Genomic DNA, 18969 nt, shown 5'->3' on the forward strand with positions numbered 1-18969 from the left:
GTTGTGAGATTCCCTGTGGTCTTACTGGACCATGTCTCTGAAATAGGCTTCAGATGGAGTCTTGTAGGAGTTGAGGGTTACAATGTGCTTTCCAAGCTGGGGGACCATATGTTGCAGTAATCTTGATTAATTTTTTTTCACCCTAGTAATTATTTATGTTTAGCTGAGTGACAACTATAATTAAAATATTTTTCTCATTAACATATTTTTAAACAAACTAAAGGATGAATATAATATATTTTTCTAACAATCATTCTTAGGTTTTTCAACAAAGGAAAAAACAAAAAGGATAATTATCTAAAAGCAAGAAAAGATTCTGAAAATGCAGTTGTATATCTGTTGCTGAGAAATTCCTTGAAAATTTGTAGGGGATAGAGGTATGACAAGGACTTGAGTGAAGACAGTTTGCCTTTTTCATCTGGCTGTAATCCAGACCATGATTTTTTTTTTTTTCATGAGTTTCTCAGTCTGTGGAACTTGAATATTTGAAGAGAGCAGGTCTGCAAGAGGGTTTAATCTGGTTTGTGTTTTCCCATTGAATTATTAGCAGTTTAACTATTCTTTGCAGTGTCTGCTACTTGTTTCATGCTGTTTGATTACAACCCTGCATCAGGGTAAAGCTACTCACCCCATTCTATCCCACCAGCTTTCCCAGGCCTCAGGATTTTGGCTGGGGCACTGCTCAGCAGAGGAGCTTGGTGAGGTTCCTGTCACTCCTCCCTGGGGCTGGAGGACACTGCCCTGTGCTGGTGGTGAATGACAGAGCCCTATTGCTATACGTAAGAGCCAGGAGGAAGCACGGAAGGAACTGTAGTATGGAGACATTTGCTGCCAGAGCACATTAGACCTCTGACCTTAGGCTGTGCCTAAGAAGTTGCTATTCAGTCCTTCAATTTGATAGCAAACTTTGTATAAGACCTACATTAATTGAATTACGGATCTCTTGCTTGCTGCACTCCCTGCTGTGAATCTGTGACAGTACTGGTATCACAAACAATCATTGAAAGAGTGTCATTTTGTTCAATATTGTGTAGTATTTATGTTTACATATAGGATTTTTGTAGGTATAGCTCAAAATAAACTACTGAATTAATTGAATTTTCCTTGTCTAAGTAGGAAAACTGAGAACATCTCTGTTTCAGTTCTACAGAATGGACATGAGTTACCATAGAGGCACAGAATGGTTTAGGTTGGAAGGGACCTTAAAGATCACCTAGTTCCAACTCTCCTGCATGGGCAGGGACACCTCACACTAGACCAGGTTGCCCAAAGCCTCATCCAGTCTGGCCTTGAGCACTTCCAGAGAAAGGACATCCACAATTTCCCTGGGCAACATATTCCCATGTCTCAGCACCCTTGCACTAAAGATCTTCCTCCTAATATCTAATCTAAATCTACCCTCTTTCAGCTTAAAACCATTCCCCTTGGTCTTAACACTACATGTGCTTGTAAAAAGTCCAACTCCAATTTTCTTGCAAGCCCCCTTCAGGCCCCCCTGAGTTGCAGATGTATTTTCTTCTACTTCCACATTGTATAAATTTGAACCTGAGACCTTCTATACACAAGGTGAGAACTAGCCTTATTTGTCACTACACAACTCAGTTCTGTAATTTTCACCACTAATGGGATTTTGTGACTGAGTGACCTTGTTAATACAGCAGTATGTTGCTTGTCATATCATCAATAACGATGCTCCACATAATAAAAGGGAGGGGAAATGCTGGCTGAAAAAAATAGTGAAAAAGTTCTTAGTTCCTTCCTATTCTTTTCCAGGAAAGGAAAAAAACCTCCATTATCTTTAAAAAAATTGTATTACTTTAGAATCCTAGTTAATGTGATGAAATAGCTAAAGCTCTGCTCTTCTCTGGCACTATTTGATAAAATAGCTCTTTAAAGATCATCTTGGGGGAAAAAGGGGCATAAATGCGGAGTGGATCCTTTCAATGCAGCAAAGGCCATCATTAGAGTGGAAGGATATTATGACACTGGTTACCAAGAGAAAAATTTCTGTGAATGGACTTTATGATAAAATTGTGGGGTTTTTCAGATATTTGTAATCTTCTTATGTTATTTAGTTCAGCATTTTTTACTATCTTAATGATAAACATTGTTCATGTTGAAGTAATACTATTTTATGCATGTGAAGCTGATATGCATAATACATAGTTAAGAGTGACTTGATTTTATGAACTAAATAAATAAGGGAGAGATGTATAGGGTAATAAAGAGACAGCTAAGTCCCCTGAGTCCCTGTCCAGTGCTATATTTACCAGACCACAGTCCCCTCTTAATGTATGACTAATATCTCCAAGGAAGGTTTATATTGCCTCCCATTGGAAGGATGTATGAAATTATGTTGGAATCACATTCATTGTAGCACTGTGCCTGACACAGTGGAGATCTGAGGATCTGCAGATGTGGGCAGGATCTTACAGGCCAAATTGCAATGAAAATTCTTCTAATTATCACTCTTTCATTAGCCCAGAGCAATGTCTTCAGAAAATCAACAGATTAATTCAAAGGCAGATTTTCTGGAAAGGACACAAGTGAATGTATGGGATTAGTGGCCTGTGGGGGAATGCCAGTGTCAATGAGCAAGTCTCCACTGCTTAATGAAGCATCACGGTGACTCACTCAAGATGGAGCTTTTCTCTGCTGAGTCCTCCCAATGGCACTATGCAGTGTCATGCTGAGGTGTTAGCTCCTATCAAAAAGCAGGGTAGCTGCACTGACAGCTAGTGAAGTTAGTGCAACAGTTTGCTTTGTGCTGCCTTGGAACTATGGACGTGTCCACAGAAAATAATTTTCTAACCCCTGAGGTAGTATTTTCTGCTGGATTTGAAACCCTGTGTAGTGCTGGAGCCTTTGTTTTTTCCCTTGTGGAGGTAGACAAGAAGGTGATATACAAAGGATTTATACATTTACAGGCATTTCCAAAAGTGAGTAAGTTCAAACATTTGAATCCAAGCTGAATTCTTGTATGGTGTGAAAATATCCTGCCCAGTTGGTTCACCTTGAGTTTTCTACTGGGTACAGTACTTAGAGCTGTTGACACATAATTAGCAGCAACCCAAGGAAGGAAGAAGCAGGGTACTAGTTATTACTGGACTGTCTTTTTCATATGCTTACCATTTTTATATAGGAATTCATAACAAACTATAATCATCTGATGAGTATCCATGAAGCTCCTAGACAGACATTAAAAATAATAGTTAAAAAAACTAATGGTCAACCAGCTTTTGAAAAGTCCTTGTTAGATTATGTATTAAATGCCTGGAAGAGCCAATAGTCTATAGAGAAGCACAGGAGCACAGTGCCTAGAGAAATTGTGGAGTTCTATCCTTGGAGATTTTCAAAACCTGACGGCCCTGAGCTGTAGCTGACCTTTCTGTGAGCAAGGGCATAGAGAAAGTGATTTCCAGAGGTGGAAATTTCTCACCCATTCTAGGACTCTTGAGTATTCTTCAAGAATTCATCCTCCACGGAAAATGGTAGACTTTAATTAGGAAAAGAAAAATAACACAGTCTGCTTTCCTGGGGAAGCCCCAGTCCATTGTGTCCTGGTTTGAGCCAGGTTGAAGCCAATTTTCCTTTTACTGATTTTTTTTCCTTCAGTAAGCTTTCTTTTAACTAGCAATAGTGTGTTCTTCTAAAGCTGATAAGACAGAGGAATGTTTTTCTAACTACTGAGGCTTCAAGGTCGCACCTTCACTCTGCCGGCTCAGGCACTATGGGGAGATCTGTGACCCCCCTGTAGGAGGCTGAGTTAGACAGACAGCAAAATTGCCCAGAGATATTCCATTCCATATATATACGTAAGCTCAGAGGAAGGTCAGAGATCACAGAAGACAACTTCCTTCCTTCTTCTTCTTCCCTTCTCTTCTGTCCATGGCCGGCGTCCAGGGAGGACTCTGTTCATCCATCACCATCGACCCCCAGGCTCGAGCTCTCCTGACCCTCATCACTCTGTGCTCTCTCCAGCAGCAGCTCCGGGATTCCTCGGGACTGTCCCATCTCAGGAGATGCTGTGGGAGTTGCAGAGGAGTGGGGGGAGGCGAGAGGCTTTTGCCCATATCTGAACATATCTGTATAAAATTGTATATATTCTCTTATATCATTCATTAGTGTTTAATTAAAGCTGTGTAGTTTAGTTTTCGATCCAGCCAAGTCTCTCTTTTTCTCTCTCTCCTTCCCTACCTGGGTGGGAGGAGAAGGGGATCGAGAGCCTTGTTGTCGGATCCGAGTCAAACGGTGACACATTGAAATATGTTTAAATTTAGGTATAGAAAATAAAGCTCATAAATAAAGCTCATAAAGCAGGCTCTCTGCTTAGCCTTAAAATAAATGGGGTACTCATGCTTGAATCTAACATCCTTAATTGCTTTTTTGAAACTCAAGAAAGAAAATAAGTACTCCTTAATAGAAAAGATACAAAATTTCCCCACATCAAATGTATATTAAGCATTGCTTATATATATAAGTCTTGGAGTAAATTTATGCAGAAGCTAATATAGCATTACTCATCTGTTGGTTTTTTCACTAATAAGAAAAATGAAGAAGAAAATCTCATCAGTCTTTAGCTTCTGGTTTTCATTGGCTTGAATTCCTGGCTTCTCATCAATAAGATTAAAGAATCAGTCTTTATAGGCTAAGTCTTAAGTAAAATCTGGATTACATGCGGTTTTGCTGGGGATGGGGGGGTGTATGTGAGAGGGTTGTGGTTTTTTTCTTTTTTATATAAGTCAAAACAGTTTATGATAAACAGGTAATTTATCCACCATCATTTGGGCCAAGGATTGTTGTCAAAGAGTTGTTTAATGCACAGGACTCACCAAGTGCACATCTTGCTCAGCAGACAGCTCTAATCCTTTATGGTCCACCAAGTCTACCTTTATGATTTCTTTTCATTGATAATTGAGAGAATAAATCTTTGAAGAACTTACATAAATGCAAAAATTAAATGCTATTAGATTTCAAGCAATAAAACACGTTCTGGTATATTTTATATTGTACCTTTTCAGTCCTCTACCATTTAAATTCATTTTACTGAAGACTCAAGATTGGCATCCAGTTATTCAGTTGTTTTCTTATTCATTGTCATCTACATCCTCTATATTTTAACCTTTAATACCACCAGAGTAAGTGAATTGTTCTGAGAGCCAGATCGTTAATTATGATAGTGGAAGGAGTGAGCTCTCACTTGGTATAGAGGAGTCAGCTCTGAGCAAGCCTTCTTATAAAAGCAAGAAAGCAAACTGGGAGCACCTGCTCCTGCTACCTACCTGCTAGGAGTTTATTAGCCTGATAGACATAACCTGCCTTCTGTTCATTTGCTTTTCAACTTTTCAGTCAAGTCAGCAGTAGTTCCTGGGGAAAAAACAACTCAGCAAAGGGGAAAGTTCAACTGAAAGCCCTAAAAGTTATCTTCACCTTTTCCAAATACAAACATTTCTCTATAGTCTGTTGTGTACAGTTCAGCCACTGTAGGTTTGCTTACTGGTAGGAACAATTATTTCGACTTGGCTTGTTAGCTTAAACATAACCTCATCCATAGGATGACAAAGACTGTACCTCACTAGATTTGGACACCTCTTGGCTTTGTGGTGCCCAGGTTATGAATTTGTAATTCCTCCTCTTACATGTGCCTGTTACAAGATGAACAAAACCACATACAAAAGGGGAAAAGTGGGATTTTTTATTGAAATATTTCTCAAAAAACTGTGGACTCTCTGTATTTTTAATGCATTTATGTAACAGTTATAAAAGCAGTGCTGTAGCAATGCATCTGTAATACTGCACTATTCAAAAGGCTGTGTCAGAGCAGCTACTATGTAGGTAGACAGAAGTTTAATTTCCCAACAGATACCCTGCTCACCATGGGTTGTGGCTGCAAAACTTGTGCAAATTACATATTTGCTTTACAAAAAAGAAAAGTTCTGTTTATTCAAGATAATTTACTCAGTCACCATTCTCTAATATACAAGGTTAGATAGAACTACTATAGGAACAGCCGTATTGGTGCTGTTTAGTTCATTGTGCTGTCTTTGATATTCAATAGGTCATAATCTGTTTGCAGAGTAGGTGAAATAAGAATGGCAGGCTTTATTTTTATCTGCTGAAACTGTAGGTAGCATTAAACAATATTCAAATGCATCCCCTGTGGCAAGATGATAATTTTCCAAATGTAACCTCTAAATAAATACTCAGGGCTTTTAAGCACGGAACAGGTAAATTGGGTTATGGTATGGGGATTTAGGTTATGATTGAACTTAATGATCTTTAAGGTCCCTTCCAACCAGGATCATTCTATGATTTTATGATAGGGCTAAAATGTAAAAGGGGAACTACTATTCCTATTTCTGTGCATGGAAGTCCAGGCATGGACCAGAGGGAAGCTGTCATGATTCATGCTTGAGTAATTGAATAAGCAATAATTGGTAGGACTTCTTAAATTATTTTGGCAAAAACCCATGATATGTTCGTAGATCCTGTGTGTTCAGTGCTTCATAAATCAAAAGCCAGGAGAGGAAAGTCCTGGCTTAATCCATAGAAATCCATGATCCTGAAACAGGGGTATCTTTTGCTTCTGTTTTTCATGGAATTAAATACCCATAAAAATGTCAAGGTAGTAGTCTCGAAGAACAAAAGTTTTTATCTGGCCAAAACCAGCTTATACAGCAAGTTCTGTCCTGCCACATCTGCTACCCTGCACAAAAAGAGAGATCATATGGGGTGTTTGTAGGATGTGACCTGGCTGTCAGGCTGATAATGGCATGTTCTCTCTCATTGACAGAAGCTGCAGCCAGTAGGGCTTTAGTAAAATAGAATTTACTTTAAGGAGAGGTTCATCCCAAATCCTAAATCTTGCAAAAAGTTGCATGATGTAAATAAGTAAAAATTTTGTTTCAGTCCTCATGTCAAACTTTCACTCCAAATGAATGCCATGTTTGGCTTATTTAATCTTTCCTGCACTCCAGTGCATTGTCAAAGCCTACTTCATTGTGTCAAAACCAAGGATTTGGAGACAGTGAGGATACCATGAGATGACATTCATGAAAAAGCTGTGCTGGCATTCTTAACAGGAGCTTTAGTGTGGTCTTGAAGCCCTCTGTGTCCAGCTTCTTGATTGTCTACTTTCCAATGTGAAATTTGCAAAAATATTTGACTGAAGATTATATAAATATTATATATATATATTAATATGGAGACAGTGAGGATACCATGAGATGACATTCATGAAAAAGCTGTGCTGGCATTCTTAACAGGAGCTTTAGTGTGGTCTTGAAGCCCTCTTGATCCAGCTTCTTGATTGTCCAGCTTCTTGATTGTCTACTTTCCAATGTGAAATTTGCAAAAATATTTGACTGAAGATTATATAAATATTATATATATATACTAATATATTATATATATAATATATTATATATATTATATGTAAAGCAGTAGTTTTAGCAATATTTAACATCACACCTAGACTTTTAAAATACTTTGTATTATTATTTCACTTTGCTTGATTTCTATCTGCCCTGATCTCATGTTCCCATCATCTTTCACTTTCTTCCTTTCCAGCCTGAGCTTTCCCCTGCTTTCCGTTTCTACCATATGACTCCCTCTGTTACCTATAATTCCTGTTTCCCCTGGAAATGCTGTGCAGCTTCATTGTCTTCTTCTTCTCCCTTAGACATAATTTACTGCTTTACTGAGGATTCCCACCTACTACTGTCTGGAAGTGACATAGGTGTTTTTTTCTCCTTAAGTCGTAGCAACATTCCCTAAGAGAGACAACGGTAATGGCTCTTACATTTTGTATTAAATTCTTCTTTAATAAGGACAGTTATGCTGGCAAGCTTTGTTCTGCACAGAAATATATGTGGTTAACACAATACATTTGGTATAAGTTTTCAGGTTGTCATGAGAGATGTGACAGCTCCACAGGACTTGTTCCTACTGTCTCTAACCAGGGAATGAAAAGAGCAGCAGCTTTTTAAAAAAAGCTTTGCTAGAGCAGGGCATTATTTCTAGAACTTCTACGTATTTAAAATGTATATATTTATTATTAGAAATCATCTTGTAGGTAAGTGCAGTCACATCATCAGTACTGCGTTCATTTCTGTGTATATCTAAGATAAGGCAGGTAGATGTTGTGCCTTAAATGCCTTTGCCATTTAGGGTGTAAGAGAAAAACCAGTCAGAGTAAACTTAAATCTCAACATTATTTCAGCCCACCCATTCTTAAGGCCTTAAACATTATGATGGTGGCCAGGTTTGTCTTATACCATGTGTCAAATTCAGTAATTTGGATGATCCTGGGACAGAAGGGAGGAAGAGCCAGATGAGGTCTTTCAGGTAGCTAGTGACCCTGCCCCAGTTAAGGGATGGTGATAGCTGGAGTGCAGTATTTTTCTGAGCAAAGAGGGGGTTAACTATGAGCGCTGGAAATCCAAATCCAATCAGCTCTTCTCTGCCTGATGCACACAGTCTGTCACATATGGCCTACCTGCCCGCCAGCATCATTCATCTTAGAATTAACACCCTATCCCCAGCGACATATCACGGGCACTCTGGGCACTGTGGCTTCAAGGCACATGCACATTTGGACAGGTGTCACTGTGGCAATTATTCTTGAGCAACATGTTGAGCTTTTTTTAATTTAATTTAATTCTTAATAGAGCTTGACATATTGCAAAGTACAATCAATGCAGTGACATCTGCCTGAGCCCTGGCTCCACAGGTCCTGTCTAGTTCCAGGCCTTATTCCCAACCCTCATTTAACTAACTAATATGCATATTTAATGATGTGCACACAATTTCTTGATCTTGGAATGCAGTATCATGTCTGGCTGGAATGATTTCAAGTTGTTATTGCCTTGTTATTGTCTCTAGAATGGTTGAAACTCTCTAGTGCTGCAATGTTAACTTTTCCCTGGTCCCAGCCTCCAAGAAAAAGCATTATAATTTTTATTTACAAGTGTAAATTAAACATTTCTGGAAGGAATATAATAACAGATTAAATTATCATGTTCTATGACCTTCTCCATATTAGGTACATGTTTTTCCTTTCCTTTTAGGTCACCAATTATGCTGTCTGGAAGGTGAGAATGGATTTTGTCTTGTTAATGTTATTTTTTTTGTCTTTCATATTAAATCAAACACTAGGTCAAACATATATATATATAAGTGTTGTATAGAATTTCCCAGCCCCCTTTTTGTCCATCTCCCTGTAATCACTACAAAAGCTGGATCCATGGGAACTATTTCCCTGAAGTGCATTTAAAAATAGTAACTGCTAGTCCCTGCTTGGTTCACTGACAATTCTTTAAAAATAATTACTTTCACTTAACACCTTAACGAAAACTAATGTAGGAGATAAAACTTGAAACTAGAGTAAAAGTTATCCTATATTATAATTGATATTTACCTTACCAATTACATGTAATAAGAATGAAAATTTTGTGTATTTTTATTGTACATTTAATAAGAGAAGAATATATCATGTCTGTTAAATATACAAGGATTTATTTAGTTATTGGATTCAGTCTTTAATTTTATGGAATAAAATTACCAGCATAGGGAGACAGACTGTATTATGGCCAAAAAAAATTATTAAAAATTACAAATATTATTTCTTAACCACTTTCCTTCTAATAATTTGTCACAGTTTGACCCCAATAATAAAAATATGTATAAACTCAAAACATGTATCCCTTTCTGTTAAAAGCATATGAAGGACATGTTCCAGGGAGTATGTGCAGGCAAACTTTTAATTCTCTCTAGCATATAAACCCATAACTGGAAAGAGTTCATCTTTATGGCCATGATGGAGGCTGAGCATGAGGTTTGAAAAATGTCTGGGATCAGAAGCTCCATTTTACTCTCTTTGTTATTCCTGAATCTTACTGGTAATTCATGCACTCACAAAAAGTGAGTACCACAAGCTAATGTGGTACACCAGTCAGTCTGTGGATGGGAAACATGTTATACATCCAGCCTGAACCATGTTGCTTTTCTAAACAGAGAAGGCTGTTCTTATACATTTAGAAAAATCACTGAGATTTGACTTTGAGGTGCACATCTGGAAATCCCTAATCTCCCTCCTGTTCTGGCAGCTGCAAGTGCCAGATGTGCATAACACCTGGCTTCCTCTCCAGGTTTGGAGCTCTGGACTTGTCCAGTTGCCCTTCTTGTAGGAGTTGTGAGAGGTTGTGGCACCCTTTATTACTATGTGCTTTTATCACTCCATGCTCCCCGAATAAAGAAACAAGTTGCACTGGGACTACAAAACAGCAGGGATTGCAAGAAACCAGCAAGCAGGGAAATTTTTCTAAAAAGAAGGGTCATACCAAGTATGGATAGGTGAGATGATGTCCTTTTCAATTTTATGTTGCCTGCCAGTCTGCCTGGAGGAAAAAACAGACAGTGGCTGTGCTTCCAATTAGCAATTCCCCCAGCAAATTCTGACTTGACATAAATAACATGGCATAATGTGCTACCCATGTCAGGCAACTTCATTTGCTATTAGCAAATGGATACTAGGATGCTGAATGATGATTCATGATCAGGACACTGGGGGAAATCTCTTGTCAAATGCAATATGGCCAGTCCCACTTTGTTATGTAGGCAGTGCTGCAAAAGTCTGAGGGAATGACGTTGGCAAGTTTGGAGAGCAAAAAACCTGGAAAAAGGGAGGGGAAACCTTGGCCCTGGTGACAGGTGTCATTGGTTTCCACTGGACCTGGGTTTTACTCTGATTTTTACAGGCAAAAGATAGGAATAACAATAATAAAAATAAGAAATATGTTCCAGGACGTTTGAGTTTAGACATCTGCTTGATAAGCTGTACTACTGGAAGGCTCCTTGGCTCTGCAGGAAGTATCTTCCACATCTCTCCAGCTCTGAACCAAACCCTGTGCTGATCCTCCTTCTAGCTTGAAATGCAATTACTATTGCGTGAAGGAGTCACACAGCACATTTTTTAGTGTCATATTTCCTACCTTTTGTTATCTATGTTGTTCATGACTGTGCAATGTTTTTCTTTACCTCTTCTCCCCCTCTACTCTGCTCTCATGAGATCCCCACATGGAGTACTGTGTCCTGTTCTGGAGCAGGTGATGTTGATTGCTCTTCCTTTGTCCACCAATACATGACCCCATTGTAGAAGGCCACCAAATTAGTCAGGCAGGATTTGTCCTTGATAAGGCCCTGTTGGCGGTCACGAATCACCCTTTTATTTTCCACGTGCCTTAGCAGAGCTTTCAGGAGGATCTGCTCCAGGATCTTGCTAGGCATACAGGTGAGTCTGACTGCTCTGTAGTTCCCCGGGTTTTCCCTTTTTCACTTTTTGAAAATGGGAGTTATGTTTCCTCTTTTCCAGTCAAACTCTTCCAACTGCCAAGACTTTTCTAGTATGGTGGACAATTTCATTGCAACTGAAGTTTGCCAGTTCATTGCAACTTCATTGGCCAGTTCCATCAGGACCTGTGGATTAACCCATGAGGTCACATGCACTTGTGCACCTTCAGGTCCTTCAGATGGTCATGAACCTGTTCTTCTTCTTGCCTGAGCTCTTCTTCTTGCCAGAGTTCAAGAAGCATTTGGATGATGGAAGCGATGATCCTCATGGGTCCCTTCCAACTCAGCATGTTCAATGATTCCATGATTCTATGATTCTCTTACTGTGGGGAGTTCTTCTTTTTCACAGTCCATGCCTTTGCCTTCTCTAACTTGGATGGTGTGATCAGAGCCCTTGCCAGTGAAGACTGAGGGAACATACTCATTGAGTACCTCAGCCTAGTCTGTCCTGCTGACCAGGTCATTATTAGATTGGACATTAGGAAGAAGTTCTTTATTATGAGTGTAGTGAAGCACTGGATTTGGTTACTCAGAGAGGTGGTGGAGATATTCAAGGTCAGGTCAGTCAGGGCTCTGAGCAACCTGATCTAATTAAAAAGGTTCCTGTGCACTGCAGGGTGTGCTGGACTAGGTGACTTTTAGAGGTCCCTTGCAACCCCACACATTCTATGATTTTAAGATCCTTTAGCAGAGCTGCAGGACTGACAAGAATTGTTGTGCTTTGGCTTTGATGGAACCAAAAGCCAGGTCTGCTCCACACTCGGTCATGATTTCACCTGCATTCCCATGAAATAAAAGCCTCCTTCAGTGACAAGTCTTCAACCTGTCCCTCTCCTGCCCCTAGGTGCAGTCATGTACAAAAGTGTTTAGTAGAATTCTCTCCCAAGACACTCAAGAACCATAACGTACTTAACCCTGCTGGGGTTAAGATGCAACCACTGAGTATTATTCTTCCTTCCTAACATCCAAGAACTAGTCATCCTATGGAATTATTTTTTTTCTTCTTGTAGCTTCCAACTGCAGCTGAACAATTGTGCAGTGCCACTTTGGAATCTGGGGCCACTGACATTTAAACAGTTACCAAATTGTTACACACTTTTCAGCCTGAAAAAGCAAAACGTAGGGGGAAGCATCTGAAATCAGTACGGTTTGGTAATCCTTATAATATTAAATTGGATATTAGAATTGGTTTATCATAGGGTTTCTGGACTGCTACACCAATCCCTGCAATAAGAATAGATCCTTGTCATACTCCACAGGATATTTTTATTATTTAGTTTGGGAGATGTGCAGTGACATCTGTAAGGATTTAAAAGACAATTGGCAACTCAGCAAATAGCTAGGTATTGTCTTGCAGGGTGGAAACAAAATATGCATAGGTCTTGAAATGAGGAGAAGTGTGGAAACCTACACTCAGGATTTGCTTTCTGCAGATAGTTTTTCAACCTATCTCTGTACTTTAGCTGTTATAACACCTTGCTTTTCAAAGGAGGTGCTATCTCACCATTTATTTTTTTTGTCTCTTTCTGTGTTGACTACATGATAGTAGAAAGATAGCAGGTGAGGCAGGAATGAAAGAGGTAGATCTTTTATTCTGTGCCAAGAATCATGTATAAAGAATTAGAATGAGGAGTGATGACTGCTAATGGATGGGAGTTCACATTTATGCTTCTGTCATATGTATTGTATTGTACTATGAACTCATCTCCTTGCTTATGTTCTTGAGAGCACTGGCCTCACCTTTTTTTCACACCACTTTTCATGGAGGTTAAAAAAATAAGGCACTTCTAAAAGGTCCTTTTTTAATCTTTTTTTTCCCCCCACCATTAATTTCCATCTTGACCTTCTGCCACACATGGGGCTCTGGTCTTCCTCGCCCTTCCAATGCATGAATGAAGCTGGTCTGGAAAAGTGGGAAATGGGCCCTGAAGTTTAATGGGCAGTTTCTCACCCCTAAGCCCACACTTGTGAGTATGTAAGGCAGTGCTCAAGACAGGTCATCACAGCGTGGTGGAAACCGCTGAGTGGTGCAGGAGGTCTGAGATGGAGGTTAGAGTAGCTGGGGAGTGTGCTTTGGGGATCTGCAAGTGGGGTGAGAGCATCAGCTGAGCAAGGCCTGGAACCTGATGGATTCTCCTATCATATGTGACCTTTGAAGTCTTGCAGACCTGGCTGAGCTGCCCTCTATGTTTCTAATTCATGTTCACCTCTGTCTTTTTGTTCAGCCCAAGACAAGAGTGAGGTTTAGCTCTGGTGTGTTGGCACAGGGCAGGTTTCAGGAGCATGTTGCAGTGAACTGTCAATTGGCTGGCGAGACCAAGGTGGCCAAGCAATGCTTTGCTGCTAGGCCTATTAAAAAAAAAAAAAAAAAAAAAAAAAGCCAAAAAAAAAAAAAAGCCTGTGTATGTTTATGATGATGCACCTTGCTGCTTTTCTGGATGAAGCTCTGCATTCTTTTTGAATTTAGGCTGCTGATCAAAATAACTATTGGCATGAAATCGCATACTAGGTGAAATGTTCTTAACCTTTGGTTTATTTGGCAGCCATTTGCCTATGCAGTTTTATTTATAGTGGTTATTTCAAAGATTGATGGCACCTGACAGGAGGTACTGAAACAATTGATAAAGGCAACTGACATTTTGTCAGCTGTCTAGGTGACAGGAATATATTGCTTGCATTTAAACTGTTCTGTGTGAATGAATCACCGGTGATGCCAAAATTCACCTTTGGTCCTTTCCAGCTGGTTCTTGAAAAGTGGCTGGGAAAGGTGTTTGCTTAAACAGTGAGCAACTTGCCATAAGGAGCAGATGCTTAGTCTCAATAAAATTTTCCTTGGCAAAAATATTTAAATATTTAAAGCATTATTGAAGTAGTTCAACTCTGTTCAAGATGAAGTTAAGGACAAAAGTGTTCTTCTCTTTCGATCTGCTATGTGGTTAGACCTGTGGGGCAGCTTTTAGTATGTATGAAGAGGAAGGCTCTGTGTGGTGTATTTTAGTTACCCTTTTCTCTATGAAAAGGTGCTAGCCATCTTTGAAAGGTCTTGTACCTGCCAAGGCTTTCCACCTGTCTCTGATTCTCCAAGTGACGCAAACTCCAGTCCCACAGTGTTATACAAAGGATCAGTTTGATGTGTTTTGGTCTCCTTGTTTCTTCACTGCATCTCAAAGTCAATGTAAATGCTTAAATGGCAAAGAGCTCTCAGGTATAAATATTGCATTAGGGTAAGCCTTCTGTAGGTGTGCAAAAACCAAGTCAGGGTGAGTCTCTTTGAATTACAGAGGATCAGTACTACTATTCAGAGAATTGCCTTCTGCTACTACAAGTGTACTGTCTGTAGGGCTTCTATTTGCCACACTCCTTTCCAAATAAGGCAACATTTTAGTCAAGAACAGGCATGATGGGGTGCTCCTTACCTGTCCCTGTACAGATCCTTATATATGTCTTCATAAGCCATTGAGGTCACAATTGAAAGCAATGGAACATAGCTAAGCCCTTTATCAGTGGCAGAAGTCTCTTCCAAGACTTGACAATTCAGTGGCATGTGCTGGAATTTTTTACATGGTAAATAGATCATTGTTACTGTAGTTGCCAGTCCATGCACTGATAGGGCCAGTGAACCCAAGTGTTTTTCAGGCTGTTATGCTGTTGAGCTGTCTTCCCCCCTCCAGTGTATTTTTCCCTTCTTGGTACTCTTCTTTCCATCTGAATCTGATGCTGTTGTGTAACAATAAGAAAGCACCTCTCAGAAATGTAAACGCAGAAAGAGACTGAATTAGTTCATTTCCTCAGGCTAGATCTTGGGTATGCTGCACAAGGGTAGACCAAGTTGAAAGGTCATACCCAAACACAGTCTACATCTCTGCAGATTTTGTGTTACTAAGATGTACCCAAACAAACCCTTGGATGCTAATGGAGAAAAAGTGATGAGTAACAGAAACATGGATGGGGGAGAAGAGAAAGTCATCTTAATCTTAAGTACAGCTGATCAGTTATTTTCACTGTGATAGTTATTGCAGAGCTGCATGGGATTGTTTTAACAATCTTGGAAATAAAGACATCCAACATACTGAGTTTTCTTAATTCATGGGGTCTCTACATCATGCTTAGTAGCCCTGGATATGAGTGCCACTAGATGTCTGCTTTTTCAGAATGTTTTTTATTAATTTTTTTTACCATCTCTCTCTCTCTGGAACTCTACAGCTTTCCATGACTGGTATTTTTGCAGAGCTGGAGGCTAAAGCCCCATCTGGGTCTTGCCGTGCACCAGCACATGGGGTGTATTTGTTGAAAATGGCTTGGCATTTAGGCTTTTTCGATTGGCACTAATGCACACCATGTCAGGTTGTATCAGGCTGTGTGTTACATCATATGACTTGATGGGACTTGACATGACCTGACATAGTATGATGTGTGTGTCATCTTACATCAGAGACTAACAGAAATACAGCTTAATAAGGGGTAAAAATGCACAAAACACAAGGACTTCATTGCTGCCTCTGGTCAGAGGCAGGTAGCATGTATTCAGTTTCTGGGACACATTTAATCATGAGTTTTTCACAGTCAACTTCTGTCATGGTATTTGTAGCATTATGTACCTATAGATCTGTTGCTAGGTCAAAGAGCAATTTTTATCTTTCCCTCTTGCAAATGTATTGAGATTGCAATAATGTAATAGTTCAAGCATTTTGCCATTCTAAGTGATTCAGTTTATCATTTTTACCCATAATGTTCTCATTTTCCCCTTCCCTGATCTTTTAATTTGTAGTATCGGAAAAAGTTTTGTATTTAGCATGGCTTTTCAACTTCTATTTTCAAAGTTTCCTTTTGCATCTCTATTCTATTTTCAAAGTTTCTTTTTGCATCTCTAATGCTATCTTTTATCTGCTTTGCCATCTTGTAATCTGTTCAATACTTAATTAAAAAAGTTACTTAAGTATTTTTGAGTGACCTCTTTTGAAACTCTATCAGTAACTCCATTCTGATTTCTGTGATTTTACTGAATGGTTGCTTAAGCATTTGTTTGAAAAGTGACAGTCTTAAAGCAAGCTATGCTCGTGTCTTGCAGGGAAACTCTCCATTGCTTTTGTGGAAGAAAACACTACTATTGTAATTTCGTAAAAAGGTTTTGGGGAAAAAGGAGGCAAGTCCTCCACCTCTGTAAATGAGGCAGGAATGAACTAGTTTTTGTGGGTTTGTTGTTGGTTTTTTTTGTCATACATATGAAATTCCTTAAAAATTTTCAGCAGATCAGTTTTTCTAACATAGAGTTTGTGAAACTCCTGCCTGATGTTGCAGCAGTTTTTTTGGCCACTATGGTTTTGCCCCCTTTGAGGTTTGGTAAATTTGTGTAAGAGTTGGGGCATACCCATGCTGCATGCCCAGCTTTTCTGTCCTCTAGAAGACCAGGACTGTGGCAAGTCTCACAGGGCTCATTCTATCCCAACAAGTATTACATGCCCAAGGTAGTGCAGAGTATTTCTTGAATTTCAGGCTCCTTGACCAAACTGACATATTGCAGCTGAGTATTCAGGCTGGATCATTAGTTGGACTTAACCTCAGATGCTTCAGAGAAAGTGCAAGATTACAGTAATCAACTGTAGGTTAACATTCTGGTGGGGTCAAGCCATTAATATTTGTCCATGTTCCATATCTTAGCATTGACTTGGTTTTGTTAGTTACATATATACCTAATGTCTGTTGAAATTCTGTTCAAATCTCTTCATGTGAAGAACAAAAAGTATGAGAGAAAATGTCAATAAATGGGTATTAAAAGCACAAAACCATCATTGCCTTCTCATATTTGGAGTAAAACATAACCATGAAAAGTTAAGCGATGACTACAGGTGTGACAGTGATGGACCAAGCATGGTATCTAACAACTATTGAATGAATGAATAAAAACACTTGCTGCATCAACTGGATAAAGTCTGGGACTGTCTGAACTACTCAAGAAATATCTTATTATTTGTATGAAGATACAAACAAAAAATATTACAATTTTCAGGTTTATGAATTTTAAATGAACCCTAAAATTAATACATGTATCACAGGGGGAAAAAAAAGTCCATATTTCAAAGAATCAAAGGAAGGAAAACACAAAGCTGTTCTTACTGACTGCGTCATAAAGAAATTGAGAAACTCACTTTACATATATTCACTTTTTGACATCTTTAAATGGTAATTTCATCTTTCAAATGTCTTTTCATTCTGTGTCTTCATCTTTCTTCTTCAAAACTCCCTTTCAAGCTTCTGAAGATAGGTGATTTTTCTTTAGTATCCGGGAAAATGGTTTTGAGCATTATCAGTTAAATATGTAGAAGTCAGGCTTTGTCTCTTGAGTTGGGGGGGTGCAGAGGGAGGAAAAACATTTAAAGTCAACTACAGCAAAATTATTTTAAGCTGGTATTTTGGAAGTCTGAAATTCTGTAATTTTACCCATATGATTCTTATGTTAGCATACTCCTTATCTTATAAGTACATCTTAGCATAATGGAGACTTCTGAATGATTCTTCACTTAAAAAAAACACAGCAGTTTCTGTCCACTGACTATTTAAGGCAGCTTCTTCTAAAATTCATTTCAAAGGGGAACTGTAATGTAGCTTTATACTCCAAATAGATTGTGAGGCATCTAACAATGGTTCTTTCCTCCAGAAGGTCTGGTATCCAGAATGACCAGCAGAAGTAGAGAGGAGATTGTCCCCCTGTGCTCAGCACTGGTGAGGCCACACCTGGAGTGTTGCATCCAGTTTTGGGCACCTCAATTCAAGAGAGATATCGAGGTGCTGGAGCAAGTACAGAGCAGGGCAATTAAGCTGGTGAAAGGCCTAGAGAATAAATCTGATGATGAACACTTGAAGGAGCTGGGAATGTTAAGTTTGAGAAAGAGGAGGCTGAGGGGAGACCTCATCAGTCTCTACAACTGCCTGGAAGGTCATTGTACAGAGGTTGGTGCTGGTCTCTTTTCACAGGTCATTAGCAACAAAACAAGAGAATGGCTTCAAGCTGCAACGTGGGAGGTTTAGACTGGACATCAGGAAAAAAAAAATCACAGAAAGAGTGGTTAGACACTGGAATAGGCTGCCCAGGGAGGTGGTTAAGTCACCATCCCTGGCTGTGGAAAACTAGAGTAGAGATGATGGTTGCACTTGGTGATCCCAAGGGTCTTTTCCAACCTGAATAGTTCTATGGTTCTGTGATTCTGTGACAGCAACCAGCTATGGGAAACTGCTGAAGCCCACAGTAACAATGCAGAAGGATTTCTGTACTTCAAAATATATGTGCTGGATTTCAGATTTTATTCTTTCAATATTTTTTTTTTATCCTCTGTATGATAATATGGTTGTTTCCTTATACTCTACTCTTCAGCCTTTCACCAAGGAAAGCAATATAAGTAATTTTGTTTCTCCTTTCAGAATTATTCAGGTCCAACCTACCACCCTCTGCAATACAAAGGTCTGCTGAGGGTATTGCCCCCTGCTCCCCATCTGTGTCTTTAAGTTCATTATTTTGTGCTAACCCATGGAGCAAAAAATGACTTTTTTCTCTACTAGGACAGGACAAAGGGAGCTGTGGCAATTAGGTCTGAGATATTTGGCAGCAGTGGAGTGTTTTGGGTA

The sequence above is a fragment of the Chaetura pelagica genome, unplaced genomic scaffold, assembly GCF_000747805.2.
Source record: "Chaetura pelagica isolate M959 unplaced genomic scaffold, ChaPel_1.0 scaffold8, whole genome shotgun sequence".
Taxonomy (NCBI): Eukaryota; Metazoa; Chordata; class Aves; order Apodiformes; family Apodidae; genus Chaetura; species Chaetura pelagica.